Below are 27,813 nucleotides of genomic sequence, written 5' to 3' on the forward strand. Positions count from 1 at the left end.
ACAACAAAAATAGTTGTTAACATATGTATTCATGCCCTTGTGATCTGGGAGAATGTTTGGTATTACTGTTATTCAGGCGCATTTCAATGCAAATTTGGTCCATCAACAAATATAGAGCCATTGTGTTGTTCCTGCAATTTTTTAATTTAACTCCTTACATACAAACATGTTGGTATACTATAATAATTAAACATATATCTAGTGGGTACAGTCCACAGAAGAAGGTACCAAAAAGATATCCAGTTGGTATAACATTACTGCTCTTTCCTTGGATGTCTGGATAAGAGATGTCTGTGATTGAATTGTGTTAGTTTCGTCTCCGACAAGGCCAAAACACCAAGTGTGACCAAGAAACAGAGTCCTCCTATCACAATGTGGCCCAGCTGTCACAGCACAGGGTGACCTAATAAATGGGAGTTAAATGTTACATGATGATCATATTAAAACACACTTTTAAATCCATATGCTGCTTTACTGTGGATAGCACAGCACCTCCCAGGACATAATTAAACGCCTAAGGGGCCACTAATAATAATTTGAAAATGCAAATACACTCCCAGAACAACCCTACCAGGCTCACATCCCACAGGCAGAGTAGGGCACGCATGGAGAAGGGCACACAATGGCAGAGTATGGCACACACAGGGAGCATAGGGCAGGCAGAGTATGGCACACAGAGAGCATAGGGCAAGCAAAGTATGGCACACACAAGCAGCATAGGACAGGCAGAGTATTGCACACACAGGGAGCATGGGGAAGGCAAAATACAACAGGAGACAGGGTAACCTATCAGGACTCTAAAGCTGGCCATAGACGCAAAGATCTGATCGTACGAATCGAGGATTCTACGATTTTCGAACCGTGTGTGGAGAGTCCCGACATTTTTCGTCCGGCGGAGATCGGTCGTTTGGTCGATCGGACAGGTTAGAACATTTCTGTCGGCTGCCGATAATATCTCTGCGTGTATTGCCGATCGTACAATTTTCAGTGGGAGACTGTCACTAGCTTTGGTTGGACATAGATATCGTACGATTGCTGTCAGGGGCAGAACATTGCTGATCTGTTCTTTAACTAATCTGACTGGTAAGACTTTGATCTGAATGGTTAGTGGTGGGTCGGGAGATGGGAAAGTCCGATCGTACGATGATTCGTACGATCGGATCTTTGCATCTTTTGCCAGCTTTAGATGAACAGCTCATACTGTGCTACATACAGTGACACACATGAGACAGTTCTGGTGCCCCTCCCACAGTTTGTATGAGATGCGAACAGGGCAAAAATGTGGGCAGTTTCAGTCTAGGGCTCAGGTGTGAACAGTACAGGAATTTAGGGCTGTGAACAATAGAAGTGTTACAGGTGTGAACAAAACAGGGGGGGGGTTACAGGTGTGAACAATACAGGAGTTTAAAATCTGAATATGAGGTGTGAACAATGCAGGGGCCAGTTAATCTCTATAATGATACATTTTAAATCTTACACAAATTATAAGAAAAGAGTAGAAACAGTGCCCTTAATTATTTGCAATTATATCCACTTAGTTAAAGCAGAGGTCTCACCTGAGTCAGTGTAAATAGATTAAAGAGAATTTTCTATAGAGAGAAAAAGTACTCTGCATAAACAAATTGATAAACGATTGGTCACTTCAAAATTTTTATTTCCCCCCCAGGCACAGCAGCCAAACTTGCATGTGGGTCCACACATAGGGGGGTCGTGGGCCAGATGCAACCTGTGGGCTGCCAGTTGGACAGCACTGATCTGTATAATAATCAGGAACCATTCATATTTTAAATATAATCCTTATGAGTGATTTTAGCGATATGATATCATCATTATGATTTTGATTAGTAATATTATCAATTATAATCAATGTTTAGTGATATCACATCTTACTGAAACTTGTGTATAATATGGACATGGAAGCCCTTGGTGCCTTCTGATATCCTACAACGTAATTTTACAATTTGCTCTTTTTAAGTGATTTTAAAGGGCAAGTCAACCCTCCCCAAAACAACGCCTAATAAAAGAAAACATAATTCTAAGCAACTTTCCTATATACATTTATTAACATTTTCAGTGCTTTTAAAGATATTTGTAAAAACAATTGCAACTGAAAGCAGCACTTGCTCAACTCCTGGTTGTTACTTTTTAAACAATATAGCAGAAGTCTTGGATCCCCGGCAAAGACAGATCTTTTAATTAGCTGCCTTGTCTTACATTGTATCAACAGTCTTAGACATCAGGGCAGAGAATAGAAAGGGACAGACAGACACTGCTTTTATAAGCAATAAATATACAAATAACGTTAAAGCCGTATTTTACAACAGGCGGTACATTATTTATTAAAATACATGTGTTTCAGTGAGTCATGTGACAGAAATTACATCACTAAGCACCAATTATAACTGATGACATCACTAAGCATCATTGATATATCATTTATAGGATATTCATGGCTCTTGTGTGTATTATTTAGACCACAAAAATGGTTGTGAGTCTACAAACAGCACCAATTGCCTGCGTGCTGGTAAACAATCCACATAGAAGAATACAGCAGAACTGCACACACAGGGTTTAATAAGAAATAAATAAGTGACTTAGTTATTGAACCGAGTCAACGTAACCTGGCCCCTTAGTTCAGTTCAATCATTTTTTTTTTCAGTTAACCCCAGTGACTGTGATTCTGTTGCATTCCCTATACAATGTATTGGTAAAAGCAGTTCTTCTGCATTCCCATATATATATATATATATATATATATATATATATATATATATATATATATATATATATATATATATAACTGATTTTTTTTCCTACAAGAATATAAACACATGAAAATTAAAATAGGCGGGTGTAGAATTTTTATAGGCACTATGTATAGTCACAAGCCACTTGGAGAAAAATAATTATAATCACTGGAGGTACAATTGCCCTCTGGGCAATGAGTGCTCTTACCTCTGAGTAGCCGGCCAGTGCAGCACTGACAGCCAGGACACAGACAACCACAGGGAATTATAGTTGTCGCACAATTTAGAGCAAACTGTGGGTGATCCGCAGTCCCATATTGAAGCAGTTTGCTAGAATGACGTCTACGCTTCCCAGCCAGAGGGTCATGTAGTAGGATAGACACAGAAAACTCAGGGACAGGCCAAGCATGACGTAGTTATACCTAAGAGAAAAAGTAAGAGGGGTTACACAGACTTCAAGGGAAGGTGGGGTAAATATTCATAAAAAGGAATATTACGACATTGTCTATGAAAAGAATAATGTCTATACTGAAAATCCTTTCGGTGAGGTTCAGTTTCTAGGGTATTCAAGAGCGACGTAACAATGTAGATCCACCACCCCTTTTGCCTGCAGATATTTTACAGCAGGGCATGCAAACTTTTAGGGGCAGCTATAGAACGACCCCCTGCGACCCCCGGGTCATAGTAACATAGTAAGTAAGGTTGAAAAAAGACACACGTCCATCAAGTTCAACCTGTAAAGTTTTTTTTTTAATCTGCCTAACTGCTAATTTCATCTATAATTACACAATTTGTAATCCATTTAAATGGAGATTTTTAGGATTGATGTTGGCCTTTCTTCTCAAAACGGGTGCTGCTTCAAAACGTCAATATACTTCAATGCACCTTGTGAATTATCACCTCTTCATGGATTTTCCTGCAGTTATATTTCTTGCTGTTCTATGCTTTGTATGCCCATTTTGGAACCATGACAGTACAGAAACGCCATATTCGGTTTCCCCTTACCTATAGCAGAAACCTACCTGTCCACATCTTCTTAATGTAAAACATTCAGTGGCTCCATTGATAGCAAGCAGGAGAACAGGACAGAACCTGCAACATAACAGACTGTTAGGCTGAAATACAATATGTTTCACCTTCTAGCCTGAATGTAATAGCTAAGTAGTGATGTCCTACAACTTCCTGAATAGTCCAGCAGATACTGGGAAATGTAGTGAATAAAGTGTAGTTTCACATCACCAATTCAAAAGAAAGAACTAGAAGAGGAGGGGATAAAATATATATAAAACAAATATGGGAGGTTAAAATGTGCCACTGTAATTTTGTAATGCTTTATTGGTATTTATATTGTGGCTTTTGACCACAAGATGGCAGTATGATACAGGATATATTTAAAGTAGCTGCTAAAGGCTTACTGGATGTTATAGACTCTATCCATAATCTCACTGAAGGTGTAAATTGTGTGCCAGCAGGGAATACACATACCCAAATGCAATGATTACCAGACCAACAAGCATCACCAGTTTTAGCAGAGATCTCCTCCTGACAATAATGTACAAAGTTCCAGTTAGAAGTGGTAAAAATCAATTAGCAGCCCAAGCAATAGTTATGTACATCCTTAAATCTGATGTTCAATGTTTAGCGAGGATAAATATAGTCTAATTAGTATCTCAGCCAATCTGTGTGTAATTTCTAAGTTCATTTACAGTATACTGGCAGCTCTGCGTTCAGCTTCTGTACTAAACCTACCCCTGAAGACGCATCTGCAATTGCAGGGGAAAATACTATATAGATCTGCTATATGGATCTAGTATGTGGTTATTTGTGTGTTGGCCTTGCCCCTCTTTGTTTTTTTGGCTTTCAGTTCTTCTCTTCCCAACCTGTCTTGTCTTGACTACGAATGATAAATCATATCAAACAAATATAATGGCTTTTAATGATGAAGTTAATTAGGAATTTGGACAGTGGAGATACAGAAGCTTTGATTTTGCCAAAGGTTTTGTTATAGTGCCAAATTGTAGTAGAAGTACAAAGTAGAACAAAGTAAGCAAATCTTCATTAGCCCATTGCTTTACATGTATGGGACCTGTTATCCAGAATGCTCGGGACCTGGGGCTTTCTCGATAATGGGTCTTTCTGTAGTTTGGATCTTCATACCTACTTCATAGTCTACTAGAAAATCATGTAAACATCAAATAAACCCAAAAGGCTGGTCTTGCTTCCAATAGGGATTAATTATATCCTAGTATCAAGTATAAGGTACTATTTTATTATTACAGAGGAAAAAAAATAATTTTAAAAAATTTGGATAAAATTAAGTCTATGGGAGATGGCCATTCGGTAATTCTGAGATTTCTGAATAATGGTTTCTGGATAACGGATCCTATACCTGTACAACCTGTAGCCTTCCTGCTTCAGTCCAACTCCAATTCTCTACAACCCTATGAGAACTGAACAATCTAAAGTCTGCACACTGAGCAACTCTCTGCCTTAGTGAAAGCTATACCCGTATTAAGGGATTACTATAATAAAAACACTTGGAAGAGCTACATTTAAGAGTTACATTTAAGTGAATTTATCTGTATGTCTGTATGTTAACATTTAAAAGTAGAATGGCTTATTTTGGCACAAAGAACTTCTAGTTCCTGTTACTAACATTAATGCTGGAAACTATCTGTAGGCAAATACTCCACTCAAGTTCTGGGCAACACTAAAATAATATGTAACAGTGACCATCTTACTCTCCTGTCTCCATTTTGCTCTTCTGTACTTGTTAACCCTGTCTCTCTCTGTCTACAAATGCTGCTCTGTGGTCCTATCTCCAGACATAGAAAATCATATTTATAATGGTTGAAAGGGTGCAATAAGATTTACAATAAATGTAGAATTGCTAGATGCTAATCAGAAGGATTGCTACATGGCCGGTATTTTAGCAGCCTGGCTAGTACAAACTATGTTTGATGCCAATGTTATTAATATGGTAAAAATATAGGAAGGCATTTCCTTCCAGAAAAGTTGACAACCCTATCAGATCAGATTTAACTTACCTTTCTTTGGCTCGTGACTTTTTCCCCCTTTCAAAGCAAAACCTTAGCAAAGAAACTCTCCTCTATTGCAAAAAAGATGAAGTGCGTATCGAGTGAGCCAAGGTTATTGACAATGTCCTACACACCTGCCCAGATCGACACAATGGATATCATATTTCATGGGGTTGTTTACGCTGGAGAAGAGGCACTTAAGGGGTGATATGATAACTATGTATAAATATATAAGGGGATCATATAATAATCTCTCTAATGCTTTATTTACCAGTAGGTCTTTCCAGCTGACACAAGGTCACCCATTCAGATTGATTAAGGTGGCCATAGCTGTAATAATTATGATCTTTCTTGTTAAATATCTTTCCAAGAAAGATCATTTGTTTCAATACACACGTGTAGAGCTGGATTGTCAGATATACAGGTAGGTAGAAACAATAGAATTCTACCTGGATCTGATGATTCAGCACTAACAATGGTGATGTTTGGGTGCCTTCAAAGGCACCCAATCAACATTTTCCATCCAGCCCATCGACGAGCCGTTTTCTGCCAATATCGGTCGGCACTTTTCCCACCATACTCACACAGAATACCGTCCCAAAATTAGTTTCATACGATATTATCTGTGTGTCTATGGCCGAAAGGAGGTTCTGGCTAAATATTTGGAAGGTTTTTTTTATAATCATTGCTGTGAAGATGTGGAATTCTCTCCCTTAATAAGTCGTACAGGCTGATACATTAGATAGCTTTAAGAAGGGGTTGGATGGCTTTTTAGCAAGTGAGGGAATACAGGGTTATGGAAGGTTTTTTGCCCTCCTCTGGATCAACTAGCAGTTAGGCAGGTTATATATATATAGAATAAGAAGGATCAGCACTCACTGTATTGATGTGAAGAAAAGATTCGCTTTTTATTATTTACATCATAATCCGACGTTTCGGTCCCACCTGGGGACCTTTTTCAAGGATTTGATCGTGCACCACGAATCAGTTTAATGATTGGAGTGCTGGTACTGCGGGATTACATATATATATATATATATATATATATATATACTTAAAAGGTTGAACTTGATGAACGTGTGTTTTTTTCAACCTAGCTTACTATGTTACTATGTATTGTTGACAGGTAAAACAAGCATATTTCCATTCAAACCTAATATCCTGGTAAATCTAAGCCATCAATCTCACATTTTTCCCAACCATTTAGCCAAGAGAAAGCACTGTGTCTGTAAAGGCTTTAGAGGATGATACAAAGCAACAGCATAGCAGCTCATATATAAGGGAATAAAAAGGGCACATTAAAAAGTCTCCAGGAAGAATAACTTATCCCAACATGTTTATGGGAACCTTTACAGACAAGTTAAAAAGTTTTACACTAGAAATATCAAAACAACGCCTCCCCCAATACAAACTATACTGCAAGGGTTTCTAGCCTTTAGGCTTAGGGAATATGGGGCTTTTTGATGACCATTGTGCTAAATAAAAAATAGCAGCAATCAAAAAGACCCAAATCATATGTTCCAGCTTGCAATAGCAGGGCATGATAAACATTCTGCTAATGCTGCTTACCAGCAGCATAGGCCATAAGAACAGCAAACAAGTGCACCCTTGCCCATGGAGCCACTGACTGCTGTGAAGGCAAAGGATGATCAGGTGACCATACAAAAATGTAAGAAAGTCATATCAACTTACCCTGATCCTCAAACGACAGCACGTTCAGAAAAGTCATCACATATCGTTCACCTATACAGATGGTTATATCTTGCTGTTACAACCATCCTTTAAAATGTTCTTATTATTCTAACTTGCAATTTACTTTCATTTTTATATCAATAAGACCTTTGCCCCTGCCCCCCCCCATGTAAGATGTGAATCAAAATAATTGAAATATGTTTATTTTCTGGTATAGCAGAAATGTCAGGGTGTGGGAGATACATACTGACCCTCAGTCAGGCTCTGCTTTAGGAATGACTGTTTGAAGAAGCTTTATACCAGCCTTTACAGATTAAGGTTCTTTATAGAATGTATTGTTTGATGGCCAAATATTTATAGGTGCTGGTGATTTGTATTAGGGTATAGTAGACAAAATGTCAGATTAGTATTAAAAACCCTGGTGTGGTTATGCCTCTAATAATGGGTTCCCTTGTCTTCTATCACTTGAATTTACCTGGGAAAATGAGAATCTGGGCAAGAAGTCCATTATCCTATGGAGTGGAAAGGGGTTTTTCTTGTAATGTATACTACATAACTCAAGGCAAGTACACTGGAGTACAGGATCTAGTAAATGGTCAACACAATGATAAACACATAACTGCCTTAAATATTTATTGCAATTCAAACTAGAGAATCCTAAACAATGCAAAACATCACATGAAAACACTATGCCCCATTTTGGGCATAAAAGCACCAGGATGACTGTAACAGAACAGCGGATGATTATTGCAACAACCTAAAGCAGTCAGGAAACCTTGAGAAAGGTCCCAGTAGAGGATCGAAACATCGATTGAATAAAGGTTAATTTATTTGAAAAAATCCCGTGTGCACCAGCATCTGCTTACCTGTATATTGAAATTCTGGGAGCACCAGGGTATATAAATTATCGGCAAGCGTGTGCAGTAGCCTTGGAATGTGTATATATATATATATATATATATATATATATATATATATATATATATATATATATATAATATATATATATATATATATATATATATATATATATATATATATATATATATATATATATATATATATATATATAGACAAATACAAGAGTCCTCTGCACTCAACCCATTATCAATATATTTAAGACAGAGACATTTTGTGCATACTGCTACTGAAAAATGCCTTACCCTTTAAATTGTTTGTCCATATATTGCAATATATTTAAGCTGGCCAACTACGTCAAAGTCATCCCATATCTGGCCAGTCCTATGCTCAGTTTTCATCTGATTCATTAAGAATTCTATTGCTTCATTATACATTTTACACAGGGACTAAGTTTTACCTGCAACTTACTAGCTGCTTTCAAAGTAAAACTCCCAAACTTGGCTGCCCTTTTATTAGACACCAGTGGGATCACCTGACTCTAGCTGGGAAGGGTGGGAGCTACAACATGGAGCTGGTCACTGCTCCTGTATAACTATAACAAACAAGGGAAAGTTGTGCTCACCACTAATTTTTAAAACCATTAGGCGCCGGTGCAATGAGGCTGTGACCACAAATTGTGTCCCTATTACCACACAGCAGCAATAATACATCTAAAAAAATAAGTAGACTTATATTGCTCTTCATCAATATATAGCAAATGCACATATTGAGCTTCAAGAAGAGGCTTTTTAACAAATGGGGAAATAAGGAGTCACTGAAAATAGCTCTTAGTACAAGTTGACGAAGGGACTGCTCCGATTGCCATCTTGGAGCCAGGAGGGAATTTTTTTCCACTCTGAGGCAAATTAGAGAGGCTTTATAAGGGTATTTTGCCTTTCCCTGGATCATCAGGCAGGTTTTATGTAGACATTAAAGGTTGAACTTAATGGACACGTCTTTTCCAAATGAAGTTATTATGTTCCTTGACAATATTAACAATGGATATGGTATCTGTAAATGGAAATATTACATTACCGGACATTAACGATGCCAATGATCTCCTTTGAAACATAACACAAGTAAATGCATTCAGTGCCAGAGTAAGCACTTGGAATAGAATCTGGAGTATAACACAAAAAACTGTTTTGTAAAGTTGCAGATTTTAACATTAAGGGGCAGAGTTATCAAGGGTCGAATTTCAAAGTGGAAAATACTTAAAATTTGACCATCGAATTGGAATACTTCGACTTCGAATATCGAAGTTGAAGTTTTTTTCACTGAATTTGACCATTTTGCGGTCAAAGTAAAATCGTTCAATTGAACAATTCAAAGGATTTCAACGATCGATTCTTCGACTTCAAAAAACTTAGAAAACTGCTCTAGAAGGTCCCCATAGGCTAACATAGCACTTCGGCAGGTTTTGAAGTATTGAAGTCTGAGGTTTTTTTAAAGAGACAGTACTTCGATTATCGAATGGTCGAATATTCAAACTATTTTACTTCGAATCGAATTTGAAGTCGAAGTCGTAGTATCCTATTCGATGGTCGAAGTATCCAAAAAATTACTTTGAATTTTGAATTTTTTTACTTAGAAAAATTCCCTTGAATTATCTTTGACCCTTGATAAATCTGCCCCTAAGTTTTAGAACTTAAGTCACTTTTCTGAATTTCCCCAAGATGTCCCATGGATGGCATTACATCTAGTTATCATTTAAGTGCTGCTGTGATAAAGTGAGCTTGAACAGCACCAGAAACCAGCATCCACTTTACAGTCACAAAATGCAGAAAACAGAAACATTCATGTTAATGCAAAGGAAGGCAGGCACACACTCAACTATTCAATATTATGACAAGCAGAGGGAAGAGAAATACATTTCTACATATACACCAGTTTTGCTCCAGTGCTATTGCATACCCTCTCAAATGAGTTCCACATATTCAAGTAAAATATAAGAACCCATGTTTGCCATTTTCTCTTCATGATGCACTGTGTGAAGTTTTGAAAGAGAATTATTGATTGATTTCTTGCTTAAAATGGGAAAAGTGTTTTTCTGCATTGGTTTTGGCAGCATTACATCAGTGGATGTGCCACTTAGTCAGCTTATAGTACCCCATCAGCTCCATCCCATAAACATCTAAATCTGTTTACTAGCTCTTTAGACTCTGGAGGACTTTTGTTCTGCTCTCAAACACTCCATCCCTCTCCCAAAGGAGCCAATATGTGACAGGTAGGGCTGAAACCTCACCAATACATTTTACCAACCTGTAATGTGAAACTCATACTCAATAGCAATGCTATTAATAAAAAAAAATATATATATAGGAAGACCTGATTTTTTTCTTCCTAAAAAATCACAGCCCTACTATCAGATCATGGTGTGGTCAACACCTGATACCAAATACCATGGACAGAGAGCACAATTGCGTTCTTTGTGCTAGCCTCCTGGACACGCCTGGAGCTCTCCGCCGATGTTGTGGACCCCCTTTGACCCTCTCCAGCGTCGGCAGGGGCGGCAGCAGCAGCAAGCTGTGTCAGGCGGCAGAGGGACCAGGGGCATTTCTAACAAATCTATACAGGCCCTCATAAAAACAAAGTTAAAGAAAAAAGCAAAGTAATATCTCCATACCCATATCTCCATACATTTTGTGCTCCAAAAGCACAAGGATATATATATATATATATATATATATATATACCTGAAGAAGGCTCGAGTACAGGAGCCGAAACGTTGCAATACATTTTTTATTTTTTTGCACTTCATAAGTCCTGTGTGTGCGGTTTTTCTTTGCTCTATATATATATATATATATATATATATATATATATATATATATATATATATATATATATATATATATATATATATATATATATATATATATATAGATATACACTCTATAATAAAGCCTATGTTTAATTGTTTTTGGGTTTGTTCTCCCTTGGGCTGCGGGCTGGGGTTGGTGCACCTGGAACACAATCCATTTCTTGTCTTTCTTGTCATTTCTTGTTCGTTTCTCTCTTGTCTTTTCATTGAGAATGTGTTTCTGTGTCTTTTTATAACAATTAGGGATGGGCGAATCTGAGCTGTTTTGCCAAATTGTTGCAGACGCCCATTAAAGTCTATGGGCGTCAAAAAAATGTTGTCGCGCGGCGAAATTTTTTTGATGCAAGTCTTTTTTTTTTTTTGACGCACACCACCATACAAGTCTATGGGGCAAATTCACTATGCACCGAAGCGCCTAACGCTAATGTCAATTCGCTAGCGTTGGCCATTTTCGTTACTTCGCAAATTCACTAACGGACGCTGGCGTAACTTCGCTAGCATAACTTCGCACCCTTACGCCTGGCGAAGTTGCGCAACGGACGTAACTATGCAAATTCACTAACGCGCGCAGTGTACTGAACGCTACCTTTTACGCTAGACTTCCTTCGCCACCTCAGACCAGGCGAAGCGCAATAGAGCAGATAGGGATTTCTTCAAACAAAGTTCAAATTTTTTCTAAGTCCCAAAAAACGCTGGCGTATTTTCTATATTATGGGTGATAGGCTGAAAATTTTTTTGGGGCTCCCCTCCTTCCCCCCTACATTTCTCATGGCACCTTAACTATACAGTGGGCACATGTGTAGGGCAAAAAACATTTTTATTACATGTTTTGAAGGTTTCCCAGGCATTTGTAGTGCTGCTACATATTCCTCCATTGAAATTTGAATTTGGCGCCGTATGCAAATTAACCATCGATAGCGTAACTTTGCTTCGCTACCCCTGAGCGTAACTTCGGATTTTAGTGAATTTGCGAAGCGCCGGCGAAACTACGCTGGCGAAGTGCGGCGAAGTTACGCCTGGCGCAACTATGAATCTTAGTGAATTTGCCCCTATGGGCGTCATTTCCATGGCGAAACAAGGCGAAAAAAATTTGCCCATCCCTAATAACAATTATAGACTACCTGTTAAGCTTTAGTTCTCCAGCTTACTTCTACATGTGACAGCACCTCCCCACTAGGATTTTCAGCCAGTATTTTACTGGCCTACCCAGTAAACATTATGCTTGATACCAATGTTACACAAAAGCTAAAAATTTGTGAAGGCAGATATTTTTTCTAGAAAAGGTGGCAGCCCTGCCCTACACCCTACTTCACTCTGTATGAGAATCTTTCAACCATGAAAATGACGTGATTGCCCAAGACCATCAGGATATTTTCTTGGTCGAAGATCAAGTCCAATTTTTTTTTTTGCTAAACATCAACAAGGCAATTATGGTAAGGGCAGGTGTTGTTATGGAAGGTGTAGTTATGCAGGCAGCCATAAAAGATACAGGCAGATGAGATATAACAATCTATTTAAATTGTCTCCCAAGGTGCCCCTACATATATGACTGCCAACTGGGGCACTCTTGACTCTGCTTCATGGGCATCAAAACAATAACCTTCTTGATTAATATCTCATTGAGTGCAGGTCAGATATTGATCTGATGAAGTGAAATATATTGAGAACCATAGACCTTTGATGCAGTACTTGGCAGCGGGTACATGGGCCCTGTGATATTCCATTTCATCACAACTGGAACGTTCCAGTTTCAGCTCCTATTTTACTGAAGGAATACAAAGTTTCCAGCTCAAACAAATGGATCATTGTTAGTGATAATGAATGCTACGGGGCAGGGTCGGAATGGGAGTAAAAAGCAGCCCTGGCAAAAAAATTAAAGCAGCCCACATATAAATGTGCAACATTGGCAGCCAGCCCCCCCCCCCACACACACACAAGTTATAAGAAAACATTGGTGGTCAGGGGTCCCCAATAAAATGTAAAAAAAGCAAAAAACATTGGTGGTTAGGGCCTTCCAATAAAAGGTAAAAAAAAATAGGTGGCCAGCCCCCCCAAGTTAAAAAACATTGGTGGCCAGCCCCCTCCAGGTTAAAAAAAAAAATTGGTGGCAAGCCCCCACCCAAGGTAAAAAAAACCGATTGGTGTCCAACCCCCCAAGATAAAAAATCGTTGGTGGCTAGTGTCCCCCATTAAAGTAAATTGGCTTTGGCTCCCACTTGGCGGCTCCAAATTGACCAGATGGCCAGTCCGGGCTACAGCATAACTTTGTATCATGATAGAATACAAGCATAGTCTTCATTTACAATATATTGTCATTGCATTCAATGCTTTAACAATCGAAGTAGAAATTTACTATTATATATTGTTATTGCACTTGTACTTTAAATACTGTATCTTCATGATCATGAAGTATAACACTCTTGTCATTAAATACATTGCATTACCCCTTTGTGTGCCAAGACAATATTATAGTATCCTGTCATTAAAGTCAATTCTTTAAAGGAGACATATTAAAAAAAACAAGAATGTACCAGTGGATTTTACTCTTTTAGATATAGAAGGAATGTGCTTGAAAAAGTTGTGTTTCTGGTAACTTTATTGTAAAGTTCTGCAAAATCCCTACTAGTCCCGGCCATCTGTTCCACTTCCTGCTCACTGAATTCTCTGGCTGTGCAGGGGAGCTAACGGCACTCAGTTCACTGCACTGTAGGATAGGAACCAATCAGCAGCTAGTAGGACCTGATAGAGAACTGAAGCCTGTCTTTGCTTGTGTGACTGCAGGGCTGTGATTGGCTGTCCCCCTCCTACTGTGCTTCTAGCAGGGGCTATTAGGACACGCCTACCCCTCAGTTGAAACACGGACAGGGACCACAACTTTTTTAATATAGTATTTATTGCAATGTTTGTCATCATTTATGTGTGACTGCTATGGATATGATTCCACCACTGTTCAACTATGACTGCATATACTACAGGTATGGGACCTGTTATCCAGACTGCTCAGGACCTGTGGTTTTCCGGACAATGGATCTTTCCGTAATTTGGATCTTCACATTTTAAGTCGACTAGAAAATCATATTAACATTAAATAAACCCAATAAGCTGGTTTTGCTTCCCTTCCAATATGTATTAATTATATTTTAGTTTGGACCAAGTACAAGCTACTGTTTTATTATTATTACAGAGAAAAAGGAAATCATTGTTACAAATTTTGAATATTTGGATAAAATGGAGTCTATGGGAGAAAGCTAAGCTGGATAAGGGGTTTCTGTATAACGGATCCCATACCTATCATTGAATTATTATTAAAAGGGAACTCAATCATTTATAAAAAAAAATTGCCTAATTAAAGAAAATGTAACATTCAATTATTTTAAATGAATATGTTAAAGCTACTAGCCATTACTATTCTCTGCTCTCACTGTCTATATGAACCATTGAAACAACATAGCAAGTGTCAACTCTCCTCCAGCCCAAACCCCCAATCCCTACACTGCCTTGCATGTTATTACCAGGAAAATGTAGTTAGGCTTATATAGGATTTTGACCTTCATCTGGAAAAATACATTGAAAGTATATTTTAGGGGAAGGGCAAGTTGGTCCTTCTTCTCCAAAACTCAGATTTCTACTGGAATACTTTTATTAACCTTGTTCACCATCTTATTTTTCCTGTGGATGTTGATTGGCTGTGCAGAAACTTGGCACCCTGATAAATAGATTTGCATGACATAACACTAATGCATTAAAGCCTGATAAGCAAATATTTTGGGCATTTAACATATTCTGTGCCAGATCCAATAGCCTGTTTAGTGTACTGGCAGCAATGAGATATTACAAATGAGAATTTAGTCTCTGGAATATATTTCTCCACTGCAGTTTGTTCTACTGCTTATTATCTGGCAAAATGTCTTGGATGTCTATGGGATAAGAGAATACAGTCATGTTAACTTGTTTATTTCTGTATTTGAAATAGTTGTGTTTATAGTCATGGATCCCTGGCCTGCACCATTTACATGGAAAGGGAGGCCAATAATTTCCAGTGACCTGGAGGATAACATGTGCAGGTTTGTTTTAATGAGCCTGATCGCTGAAGAAGTAGCAATATGAGCAGACTGTTTCATCTTTACAGGTAAAACAGCATGACGTCTGTCAATTTTCCAATGCTAGAAATTTGCATTTTACTGTAGCGTATAGTTCATTTGAACCTTGTAAATCATTTTTCCTAAACTCATTTAATATCACAGAAATTCAGTTACTTATACCCCTTCTTAAGAAACTTTTCTTTTGCCAGAGGTTGGTGCTTTGGCTAATGCCCCTGAATTCAGAGCACTGCATGATAATTCTATGTGCACCTACTCACACATAGTACTGTCTAGATGTGCCAGCTGAGAGAGTAACCACAAGGGGGTGCAACAATTTCAACTTTACCAGGAAACCCCATAAGGACATCTCATTTGGTCTCTCCAGAGGCAAAAACCTAGATTATGTCCCACATCCTCTTGGCCTTCATTAAGGCCACTGGTGCTGCTAGAGACAATATTACACTTGTTAAGCTTAACAGTGCACAGAGACAGCATTGTAGGATAAATCTAAACATAAAAATTGTTATTAAGGGCCTTTCCAAACGGTATTACACAAATGCATGTATCCTGCAAAAAGTCCACCTTAAAGAATAGTCTTTCCAGTTTTCTCCATCTATACCAGCTCAGAAGGTTGTATAGGACATATTTGTTACAACGCGGCTTTCAGCATTTGCACTCCTTCCCCTTTCTGGTTATCTGGTTATTACAACACCAGGCATTATAAAATCGTTGTCGGCAAATGGTTTTATATTTCTTTGTTTTTCTTCATATCTTCCCAGGAAGCCATCAGTTTTGTCATTCATGATTGTTACTTGTCTCAGACACACAATACACAAGCAAGAGACCAGTAGCATAAACAATTAACATAGACTGCCTGAATTCTTAAAGGAAAACTATACCCCTGAACAATGCAGGTCTCTATAAAAAATATATCACATAAAACAGCTCATATGTAAAACCCTGCTTCATGTAAATAAATAATTTTAGTATCATATGCCATTGGGTAATCCTAAATAGAAAATTGCCCTTTTAAGAAATAAGGTCCACCCCCTGGGAACATACTATTCACAGTGCACACAAAAAACCAAGGGCACACAAGGGCATACATGTTAGGTCACATAAACCAATTACTGAACAAAGTTCTGCCTTTTACTGACACTTCTTCCTGTTACAGTTATAGCTGCAGTATTTCTGGTCAAGTGATCTCTGAGGCAGCACACAGACCATCACAAAAAGGTGGCTAAAGGTAAAAGAAGTAAATGGCAATATTAACTGATATACTGACAGTATATTCCAGTTTGGTAAGATTCTTTAATAAACCAGGAGCATAATAAAAATTTGAGTTTCTCCCCTTTAAAAACTTGAGGTTTCAAAAATGGGCCCGAAGTGTTAAGTGCACAGATACTATAGTATTAGGGTTGACCCATCCCCACCCTTTCTGAGCTCACATATAAATCACAAATCACATCAATTTTTTATCACCTGGATTTGTGTATCCAAGTACAAGCAGGTAGAATAGCAAAGATGGGTACTTATTCTTTGTGGCTCAGAATATTACATGTCTTGGTTCAGAACACAAGGGATTACCCTTTCAGCTGCTATGGAACAGCTACTCTAAATTAATGAATCAGGTGAACAAATCTGTTGGTAGAACACTGATGGGTGACCATATGAGTGGTTCAGAAAAGAATAAATAAAGGGTTAAGTGCAGAAGAGAAAGGAGATGGGAAGCTTAGAAGAACATAAATGAAAGGAGAAATTGGGGAGAAATTAATAAAGGCAATTCTGAAGGATTGGGGGAGAAAGAAGAGGGCAGAAGAGATAGGTGAGGGAGATGAGAAATTAGTATTGCTGTGGATGGGACTATGTGATGAAGACCAGAACCCACAATTATTTAGGTATCTGAAATATAAATAATGTTATGCATATTATGATCTGCTCAAGTGCCCTTTCCCTAAAGAGAATTTCTTCAGTTTAGAAGCACTAATACCAACAATGTCATGCTTTTCCCATTCAAGTGAGTAGTACTGTATGCTGCAGCATCTGGCGCTTTTGTTTCTGGCACTTTCACCAGCAAATTATGTTAGCAGGGATTCCATACAAAGTGCATTGTGCAAAAATTGTCAGGCAAAAATTCGCACAGACAATGCTAATTTACTAAAATGCAAAGTTGCGTCCAGGTGGCGCTGAACGCTGGAGAATTTTTGGTAGCGTTGCTTTGGCAATCAAAGCGAAGATGCGCTACCGTTCAATTATGCCTAGCGCAACTTCATTAGAGGTCTTCACTCAGGCTAATTTGCAGACGGCGGGAAATTGTAAAGTTGAATGGACATATATGTTGCAGCAAAAACATTACATTACACAAGTCCAGGGAACCTTAATAAAGAAAATAGAGTTGTTATAATGCCCTACAGATGAGCCCACTGTATAGTTTATGTTCCATGTTATGTTTCCATGTTAGGAAATGTATGGGGGAACCGGGTTTCCCCAAAAAATTTTCAAGGACTTTTGCAGGCTATCACTCTGAAAAAAGGAAAAGACACAAGAGTTTTTTGGGACTAAAAATTGAGGAAGATCTATGCACTTTGCCTGGTCTGAGCTGGCGAAGGCAACTCTGGAAAAAGAGGTAAAATCCACAGTTTAGTAAATTTGCAGAGTAACGTCCATTCACCAGAGCGAAAATTAGCCTGCGATAAAGTGCGAATGAGCCCTAACGTCTGTCTCTTTCGCTAGTGAAGTTATGCCTGCACCCGTGTAAGGAATTTACCTATGCGGCGGGGACGCCCGCCGCATGGTCCTCGAGCCGGCGCTGGCTGGAAACTAGGGCGCGCGCGCTGCGCGCCTCTTAAAGGCGCAGGCACGCCGGCACATTAGCACCAGCACGTTTTTTGACGCCCGTTTGGCGCGAAATTTGAATATTTAAGGCCCATTCTGTTTCCCAGCCGGTGCCCGTGATAGGATATTATTCCTGGTGCTCCTGAGCTTTGTGCTATTCTGATTCTGTCTGAACCTGTCTGATTCCTGTTTTGACCTCTGCCTGGCTATTTTGACTATTCTGAATTCTGGATCCTGACCTTGCCTGCTTACGACTACTCTACAGTTTAACCCTTCGATTGATTACCCGGTTTTAACCCTTTTTGCCTGTTTGACGATTCTTGCTATCTGCCTGCCTCGACCCAGCCTGTTTGACGATTCTTGTTATCTGCCTGCCTCGACCCAGCCTGTCTGACGATTCTGTTGCCTGTTCCATGTGTACCGTGACCTTCGGCCCAAAAGACTCTACTACCTGCCGTGCCCCTCTGCTAGCCAGAACATCTTGCCTTGTACCCCTTGTTAAGTCCAGGTGGCACCCAAGTAAGCTGAGGGCTCCTCCCGAAGCCCAACGGTGGTCACACTACTGGTGAAGCCGAGCCGAGACCAGGGTACTTGGCACCTGTTCTGGTATTGGGTGCCGGCCGTGACAACCCGTTAGTAAATCGGCAAAGTGCCTAAAAACAGTAACACTGGCGAATCGTCACCAGTGTTAGTCAGTGTCAGACTTGCCCACTGGGATAACAGGAAAACTCCCGGTGGGCCCAGGTGTCAGTGGGCCCTCATGCTGCGAAACATTTGGTCTATTTCATGACCATTCTCTATTTCTATGAGAACAAAGAGGCTAAATAATAGTTTATAGTATGTACAGAAAACAGACTAAGAGAATAGAGGTTGAGCGAGGAGAGGAAGAATAATAGTACTGAGAGTGGGCCCCTGGTCTAAGGTCTTTTGGTGGGCCCCTGGTCTAAGGTTTTTGGGTGGGCCCCTGTTGTTTGTTGTCCCAGTCCGACACTGGTGTTAGTCACTTCACCCTTTAGTAAAGCTGCCCTCAAGGTAGAATCTTTTCAATACAGCGAAGGAGTTGCAACCAATGCTACATAAAAATAGAAAGATTCCCAAAATGACCACCCCATCTCCATATGGAAAAGCAGAGCCCCCAAATTTTGCCATTGGCACATTTAAAACCCCCGAGATACAGAGCATTCTCTAATGTTGTATGTATTGTAAATAGGCAGTTACAATAGACTGTTGTACACAATAGACAAGCTACCTGCTTTACGTTTAATATTGTCAACACAAAATTGTGCACTAAGGGGAGAAATGTAATAAAATTTGCAACGAGAACAAATTTGCATGTTGCAATGTAATAATCTTCATTAGACTTTTATTGCATTGTGAATCTTAATTGTGCATTGCGAACCTTTAACATCTGCTTTAAGATGGTGTAATATTTTGGAGAAAGCATAACAACTTTTCAGAAAGAAGATTTATTACATACACTGCTCAAACTATAAAATTCCCAATCGCTATACTCCTGTCTTGTGCATAGGCAAAATTGTTCACCTTGTGAACATTTATTCACATTGAGAACAAATGTAGATCACCGTCTCTTTGATTATGCCATTATAAGGAATTTGAATTTAGAGAGAAAGAATTGAAATACTACAGATACTGTATGAATGGATCAGAATGGATCAGTTTTGAAGGAACAGCTGCATCTGGCATTAGCCTTAACTTAGGCCTTTGATTCAAGTCCCTTTATGAAATCCAATTTTTTTTTTTTTTGGGACTTCTCACTTCTGAGTCTAATGTACCATTCCAGGTAACGGACCACGTGCACGTCACAACTTCTGTCTATATAACAGACCAGAACACATTCATGGATCAGTACATTACATTATATTATTATCATATATTTACTCAGTAACAGTCATTCACATATATTGTGTTTATGTGACTCTTGTTTGCTTTTTCACCTGTGACCAAAACTTTATGTGTTTATGTTATTAGATGAAACACATTTCCTTGTTCCTTCTTGGAAAGAAAATAGATGTCACTTACGCTTCGTGACTGAGATTTGAATCTAACAAAGCATTTCTTATATTATTGTCTAGTAGTGGAGTAACTGGTCAGGAATTTCCAGACTCCCACACACTAACCCACTATTTCCCAAACCATGCTGAACCTTCTCTGAAACTTTATTACAACCTCTGTGCCGACCCCACCTGGCCCATGGGTTTGGACTAATCTGCATATATCAAAAGACTCAGTCTTATAATCCTTTATCTTAAATAAAAAGAGATGACATAATTTATATCACTGCAGCACAGAATAATATTCAGCTTCCCATTCAGGTCACTGACACAGTCTAATCTGTTCTCATCTGAGCACACATATAGGGGTACATTTATCAAAGATTGAAGTCTTTCCGCAGCTCTCAATTAATTTCTATGGGATTTTGAAAGGCGTATTTATCAATGGGTGAAAGTGAAAGTTCACCCTTTGATAAATACGCCTATAAAAATCCCATAGAAATGAATGGAGAGTGGCGGAATTTCACTCTAGTGGCGGAACTTCACTATTAACTTCACTCTTTGATGAATATACCCCATAATGTTTTGTGCAACCTGAACCCACTCTATCCAAGTTGGGGAAGCTGCAAGTTGCTTTTGGCTTAAACCTAATAACACAATTGCTGTTTGAAGATGCTTTGTCCTTTGCCCTTCACTACTTTCAATTACTGTTGCCCTTCACATACCAGCAACAAAGAAATACTGGAAATTCTAGGACTGAGAAGCTAAAGGCCATTTTTATATAAATCTGTTTAGTAAGTGCACATACTCGGAATCTCAGAGTCTGTGTCTGTCCTGGGAATTCCAGCACTACTGGAAAGAAACCCTGTTTATTACTCTGTAATATTATTGTAGTGTTTATATGGATAAAAGGAAAAGGAAGAAGACACCTATCTAGGGCAACTTCTAGGGTAAAGTTAGCTTAAATGTTTAAATGTTTGAGGGGCCGATTCACTAAATTCGAGTGAAGGATTCGAAGTAAAAAAACTTCGAATTTCGAAGTATTTTTTGGGCTACTTCGACCAACGAATGGGCTACTTCGACCTTCGACTACGACTTTGAATCGAAGGATTCGAACTAAAAATCGTTCGACTATTCGACCATTCGATAGTCGAAGTACTGTCTCTTTAAAAAAAACTTCGACCCCCTAGTTTGGCAGCTAAAAGCTACCGAAGTCAATGTTAGCCTATGGGGAAGGTCCCCATAGGCTTTCCTAAGTTTTTTTGATCGAAGGATATTCCTTCGATCGACGGATTAAAAAGGATTTTATCGTTCGATCGAAGGAATAATCCTTCGATCGTACGATCGCAGAATTTGCGCTAAATCCTTCGACTTCGATATTCGAAGTCAAAGGATTTCAATTCCTAGTCGAATATCGAGGGTTAATTAACCCTCGATATTCGACCCTTAATGAATCAGCCCCTAAATGTTATTGTAAACAGGGTTGCAACGTCTGTGAAAAAAGAGGTGGGCCTCAAATTACAACCCTGGGAGAAAATAAAAAGCGATGAAGCATAAAGCTTCTTGGCATTTAAGGTGAGTGAAGCCAGTTCCACTGTGTCCCATGGTTAAACTACAATGCATCCTATTTGTGTTATAATGCAGATTTATTAAAGGCTTTGCATTCACTGCCTACTGTATTTTGTGCTTGATGCTCCTCAGCCAATGGATTTTAAATACAGGTAGGGAGCAGTTCCTCGAGATAGAAAATAGTAAAGCGTGGTATCCTTCCATGGCAGGGTCACACAGTAGATTATTGCGAGGGAACATGCACATTTTGCTTATATACTCTATAGTGCAAACCGACAATTCTGGTATTGTGCACATAAACAGAACTTTTTGTGCTCCATTCTGCAAGCAGAAAGAGTTCTGCCTATGGGTGCCAATAGATCTCAGGGGTAGAGGCAAGCTGCAAATTACTTTTGTCTTGTCTTTTGCATTTTTTGCCAAGACTATAAATATGTACTGCAGGCTCATCGACAAACACAGTACATGTTGCAAAGTGCACTTTTCAAAATGCAAATTAAATTGTTTCCCCCACAATGCAAAAATGTTTCCCAGAACTGCAGCCATGCATTGAATTGCATCAGGCACAATTGCTTGTTATACTCCAGTGTGGGAATCACTTCACTTCAACACAGAAACGCAGACATGAGTAAATATTTCTCTCCATGGTCACTAATAAAGTGCAGCGGGCATCTCTACTGGAGCTGTGTTTCCCATGTTCCAGCAAACATGGATATTCTTACAAATATGACAGACTTCAATATTTTCCTGTGGAGTTTGGGCACATAATAGTACTCCCCTCTCTCTATTGCAGATGAGAATTCCTCCCAATGTCTATAGATTCCTTCCAGATGTCGCTGTTGTAACTCAGTTATTATGTTCTACTGGAGCCAATAACAGTAAAAAGTTGCCACCTGATTTATGGGCAATGTAAAAATTTATTTTGAATGTATAATGTCTATACTGTCTGCTAAAGGGACGGTGATTTTTCATTTTAATGGACATTGCTTGAAAATAGCAAACATTCTGCAAAGCCTACCCTAGATGCAAACAGGGCCTGATTTACATAGTGTGCGCCCCTAGTCCCACTGCCGTTCGTCGCCCCTGTCCCCTCCAGTGGGACAGGAGCAATGGGGATTGGTGCATGTGAAATTTAAAAAATAATTGTATCTCCAGGGCATCCCCAGTGTTTTTGAACCAATGTGGGTGTGGTTGGGAAGCATGCCGCCCCCCTGAAATCCTGCCACCCTAGGCCCGGGCCTAGGTGGCCTTTCCACAAATCCAGGCCTGGATGCAAATGATCAGATTAATACAGAATGAGATTATTTTCGTAATATTATGATTAAAACCTGGGATGTGTAGAGGTAGCACATTAAACCAGGCAAATGTGATGATTCAGAGCTCTAGGAGATACATTTTATCATTAAACTGAAATTCTTGTTTGTTCTTTAACCCTTGGAATTGTAAAAATCCCTGATGGTGTTTCCTGACCTCATTGCTCACGATAAACGCTGTAGCAATTTGATCTTATCAAATAGATAAGGGATTTCTGACTATACTTTCCTATACTATGATTTCCTTAGTATGCTTGTGTAAGGTCTACAATAAAACAGCTCAACACCCAAGTTCATTGCTCTTCCATTCGACGTAGGGCACCTTATTTTTCTGTGACTGTGATAATTAATTTTCTGGCCATATCTGGGTATGTATAGCCAGCTTTAGTCACCAAGCTTGTTACATAATAGGGATCATTTACATTACCCTGGGACTAGTTATGTGCGGGCAAACCCGAGTCCCACGGGTCAGGTGGGTTCAGGCCGACCCCTGGACGAAATGCGTGGGGCGGGTCAAGCTCTTCTCCTGCTCTCCCCGTCCGCTACCTAGTCCTGCCGACTTCCGGCGCCGGAATTTATAGAATTCCGCCTGCTCCACCCCTTTTGTGACGTCACTGTGGGGTGGGCGCGGGTCTATAAATAAAGCGGAGCAGCGGGCCCTGGTTGGATGCGGGTAGGGAGCGGGCGGGTTAGGGTTGGGTGCGGGTCGAGAAATTCTTGACCCGCACATCACTACCTGGGACGCAAGCTGATTTTGGCGAAAGAATGCAAACTCTTGCATTTCGTTGCCAAAATCAGCTGTGTGTTCCTGCACATGGGCCAACACAATTGTTCCCAGTGCAGTCAGGAAAAAACGCTAATGCCAGCATAGGGGCCCATTCTCCACCTGCATATTTCAGCAGACTTATTTTCACCCCCATCTGGCATCAGCCTAAGTGGTAAAAGAGCACATCCCTTGCAACTTGCTCCCTAGACAGGGGCGCTCTACCAATGAGGTGAGTTGAAAAACTTAGTGAAAAAAATGGCCTGTCGAAAAGGGCCCATCGTTTTTGGGATAAAGCCCCCCAGTTCAAAAAGGGTATAAACGTCCAAAACCAAAAAAGTTATCCCAAAAATCATGATAAAAAGATAGGCATACAGACCACATGGTATTCTGCCTTAAGTGTTTCATGCCCCCTGGTACTTATTCATAGGCCTATGATTAAGTACCGGGGGTATGAAACGCGGAAGGTGGAATACCATGTGGTCTGTATGCCTATCTTTTTTTAAATGATTTTTGAATAAAGACACATTTTAATATAATATAGAGTTTTGGGAGTTGAAAAACTTGCCTCAGGTGGCAGTGCCAAATAGGTTATCAGGGGTGGCAAAAAAAAAGCTTTTAAACCAGAAATTCAGCTTTACTAGTGCTAGAGAGTGCAATTGCCCCCCCTGGACCTCCGTACAGGTATAATGAGCAGGAGAGGAGGGGAAACATTGCAGGAGTCGCCTCAGTGGGCTTCTGCCTCAGATACGGCAGTCCCTCCAGGGCCGTATTTATATTAAAGCACCTGAGGGCCTGTGCCTAGGACGGCAGGTTTTAGGGGATGGCCCTCGGGTGCCTATAAATGTATTTTTTAAACTTAATCCAGGAAATCCAGTGAAAGAGCTGGGGGGGGGTGAGGGGTAGGGGGACCGATGCAAAATGCAATGATGTCACACGCGGCACGTGGGGGCGTGTTTAGGTCCAACTCCTAGGACAGCATTGGACCTACAATCAGTCCTAAGTCCCTCTGTCTATAGAGTAAGCTGCTCTTTACTTTTTGCACTGTACTAAAAATCAGGCACATAGCAGAGTACAGTATCTGAATGACAAGTTAGGGGCTGGGTAGGCAATAGGAGGGGGGGGGACGCGTATGTTCCTTTCCCTGTTCACCCTTCTCCTACTAATGCAGTCAGCACTGTATTTGTGTGTGTAGGGGGGGGGCACAGGTCTCATCCCTCCACAACAGAGCGCAGAGACCTGCAGCAGAAAAGGAAAGGCAGAAAATACTTTGCAAAGTGCAAAGCCTTTTTTGCAATTTGCATGCTGAATTCTGCACAGAAAATGACCCCTAGTTTAATTTTGGAAGAAAGTATAAAGCATAATTGTTTGGAAATAAAAACTTTACCCTCTACAGGTTTCAGAGGATGTACTGGCAGAGAACAAACTCTAGTGTACCCAGTGCAATGTGAGGCTGTGGGTGTAGACACAGCTGGAGAGACACTAAGAAAACTGTCCACCCGGCTTTATTTTTAATTGGCCAATATAAAGGATAATTATTACTAGATTTTTTTGTCTTTTTTACTTACTGTGCATACTGTGCATGACTGATAGGTTTGTATTTAGATCAACTGTATCATATAAATGTTTAATTATGAAACAATTCAAATGGTTATTAGATAGGAAGTGGCATGTTATTGAAAACATTGAGATATCTATGGAGAACCTCCTCTACCAGCTTCTCCTATAAGTTTACAAAATCCACAATGTATAAAATGTATGTGATGCTGTTAGTTGCCTGGATTTGAAATGTTTTCTTTTTTCTACCTTTTCTTACTTTCTTTGGGTAATGTTACAGGGGGCTGTTTTTGGCAACATGCAGTTAAGTAGATTTAATTTTAAAATGTGGTTAAAGTTCTTAACAGGACACCCCAGTGGCTAGGTCACATAGCTCCAGGAACCGTACTTGCTGGGAGTGCAGCAAACATCTGACTGTCTCCCTACCATCAGCCTATGGTATATAAATTTGCTGTCAATAATGTAGTTCAGCATATACAGTATGAGGAACAGGGAGCCAGATCTGACCAATGGCAGAGCCTACTTTTGTTTCATTCTGTATGGATGTGTAAGCCAAAACTTTCATCCATATATTAAAGGGGTCTAAGGTAAAGAATAACTGATGTAAATCAAGCATAGTGTACCTGCATTTAATAAACATAATATATTAAAATACAATGTATTATTTGAAGGAATTTGATAATTCACACAAACACACAATTTTTAAACCCCCATTTAGGAACTAGCAACATTTGGGGGCCCATTTACTTAGCTCGAGTGATGGAATAGAGGAAAAATAGTTTGAATTGCGAATGGTCGAATATGGCTACTTTGACCATCGAATGGGCTACTTCGACCTTCGACTACGACCCTCGACTTCGAATCGAACGATTTGAACTAAAAATCGTTCGACTATTCCACCATTCCATAGTCGAAGTACTGTCTCTTTAAAAAATTCTTCGACCCCCTAGTTCGCCACCTAAAACCTACCGAGGCCAATGTTAGCCTATGGGGAAGGTCCCCATTGGCTTCCTAACAATTTTCTGATCAAAGGAATATCCTTCGATCGACGGATTGAAATCCTTCAAATCATTCGATTCGAAGGATTTAATCGTTCGATCGAACGATTATTCCTTCGATCGTTCGATCATAGGAATAGCGGTAAATCCTTTGACTTTGATATTCGAAGTCGAAGGATTTTACTTCAACGGTCGAATATCGAGGGTTAATTAACCCTCGATATTCGACCCTAGGTAAATGTGCCCCTTGGTCTATCATGAGGATTAACAGCAGGGTGAACCACTAGAAAATAATGCCACAGTAATGTATTTAGTTTAGCAGCCAAAATACATATAAATCTGGCAAGTTCATCATTTTATTGGGTCTATTGATGTTTGGAAGGGAAGAATTCAGTTCACATGCAACTTGGGCACTAAATGTTCTCCCCATGGGTTTCCTCTCACACTCCAAAAATATTCATTCAGACTAATTAGTCTCGAGTATGTTAAAGGGACCTTAGGTTATGAAACCCACTGGCACAGTAACTGATGGGAATGATGTATAATCTCCCTTCATTTTGGTCCCCCCATACATTAACTATTTTCACTTTCTTTGGCTAAATAAATGGGATAAATACCCCTTGTAAAAAGTTTGTTTAACCCATGCAAATTGTACTGATTGTACTGATTGATGGCCTGGCAGATATCTAGGAATATAGATATAATTGTGATAATTGTGATTAGAAGCATGTGCGAGAAATAGACAGTGCTATGTTCTGGAGAGCACTGCCCAAATGTGTTGCCACTATATAAATACCAGGAAATACAAAAAAATTCATTAATCCTGAATAATGTAACTTTCTGAGTTTCCTATGTAATACATTGCTGAGCAGATGCTGTCTCTATGGCAGTGAATTAGTTAAGAATACAGCAGCAGCTAGGGCAAGAGGAGTGGAATGTGGGTTATCTGGTCCTTGGATATTGCTTTGGGGCTTTCTACAGGCACAATATCATCACTGCGGGAATCACCTTCTGTTGCATTCCAGCTTCTGTCTACACTTGACCTATTCACTGCTTACAGAAAAATTGTACTGAGCGCATTTCACAAAATCATTATTTAGTTTATCTTGAAAAAATGCATGAAAAGAGCTGCTGAAAGGTAAAACTGGACAGCTCTGCCATACACTGTAGAATGTATAGTCATGCATCGACTGAGAACTACATGCTATACATAACTGTAAACATATGCATGTTAGATGTTATCTTGGACTATCAACCTGAGAGGAGGGTCTTATTCAATCACTTGGCACAGAAACGGGTGTTGAATTATATTCATGAAAGCTCCATGCACAAAGCTGTTGCATTTACTTGCATTTGGGATATGAAGGCACAGCAAAGGAGCACTGTGAATATCATCTATACAGCTGCCTTTGCATGTTGAAGGTGTGCCATGTCGCACTAGCTGGGTCACACGCAATTCAAAAGCATGCATGTCCATGTCCTGCAT

At 39.5% G+C, this 27,813-nt stretch overlaps 1 pseudogene; it reads right to left on the reverse strand.

Annotated features, from left to right (window-relative positions):
• Window positions 1–254: 254 nt before the first annotated feature.
• Window positions 255–27,813, reverse strand: LOC121403700 (annotated as a pseudogene).

The sequence above is a fragment of the Xenopus laevis genome, chromosome 4S (genome assembly GCF_017654675.1).
Source record: "Xenopus laevis strain J_2021 chromosome 4S, Xenopus_laevis_v10.1, whole genome shotgun sequence".
Taxonomy (NCBI): domain Eukaryota; kingdom Metazoa; phylum Chordata; class Amphibia; order Anura; family Pipidae; genus Xenopus; species Xenopus laevis.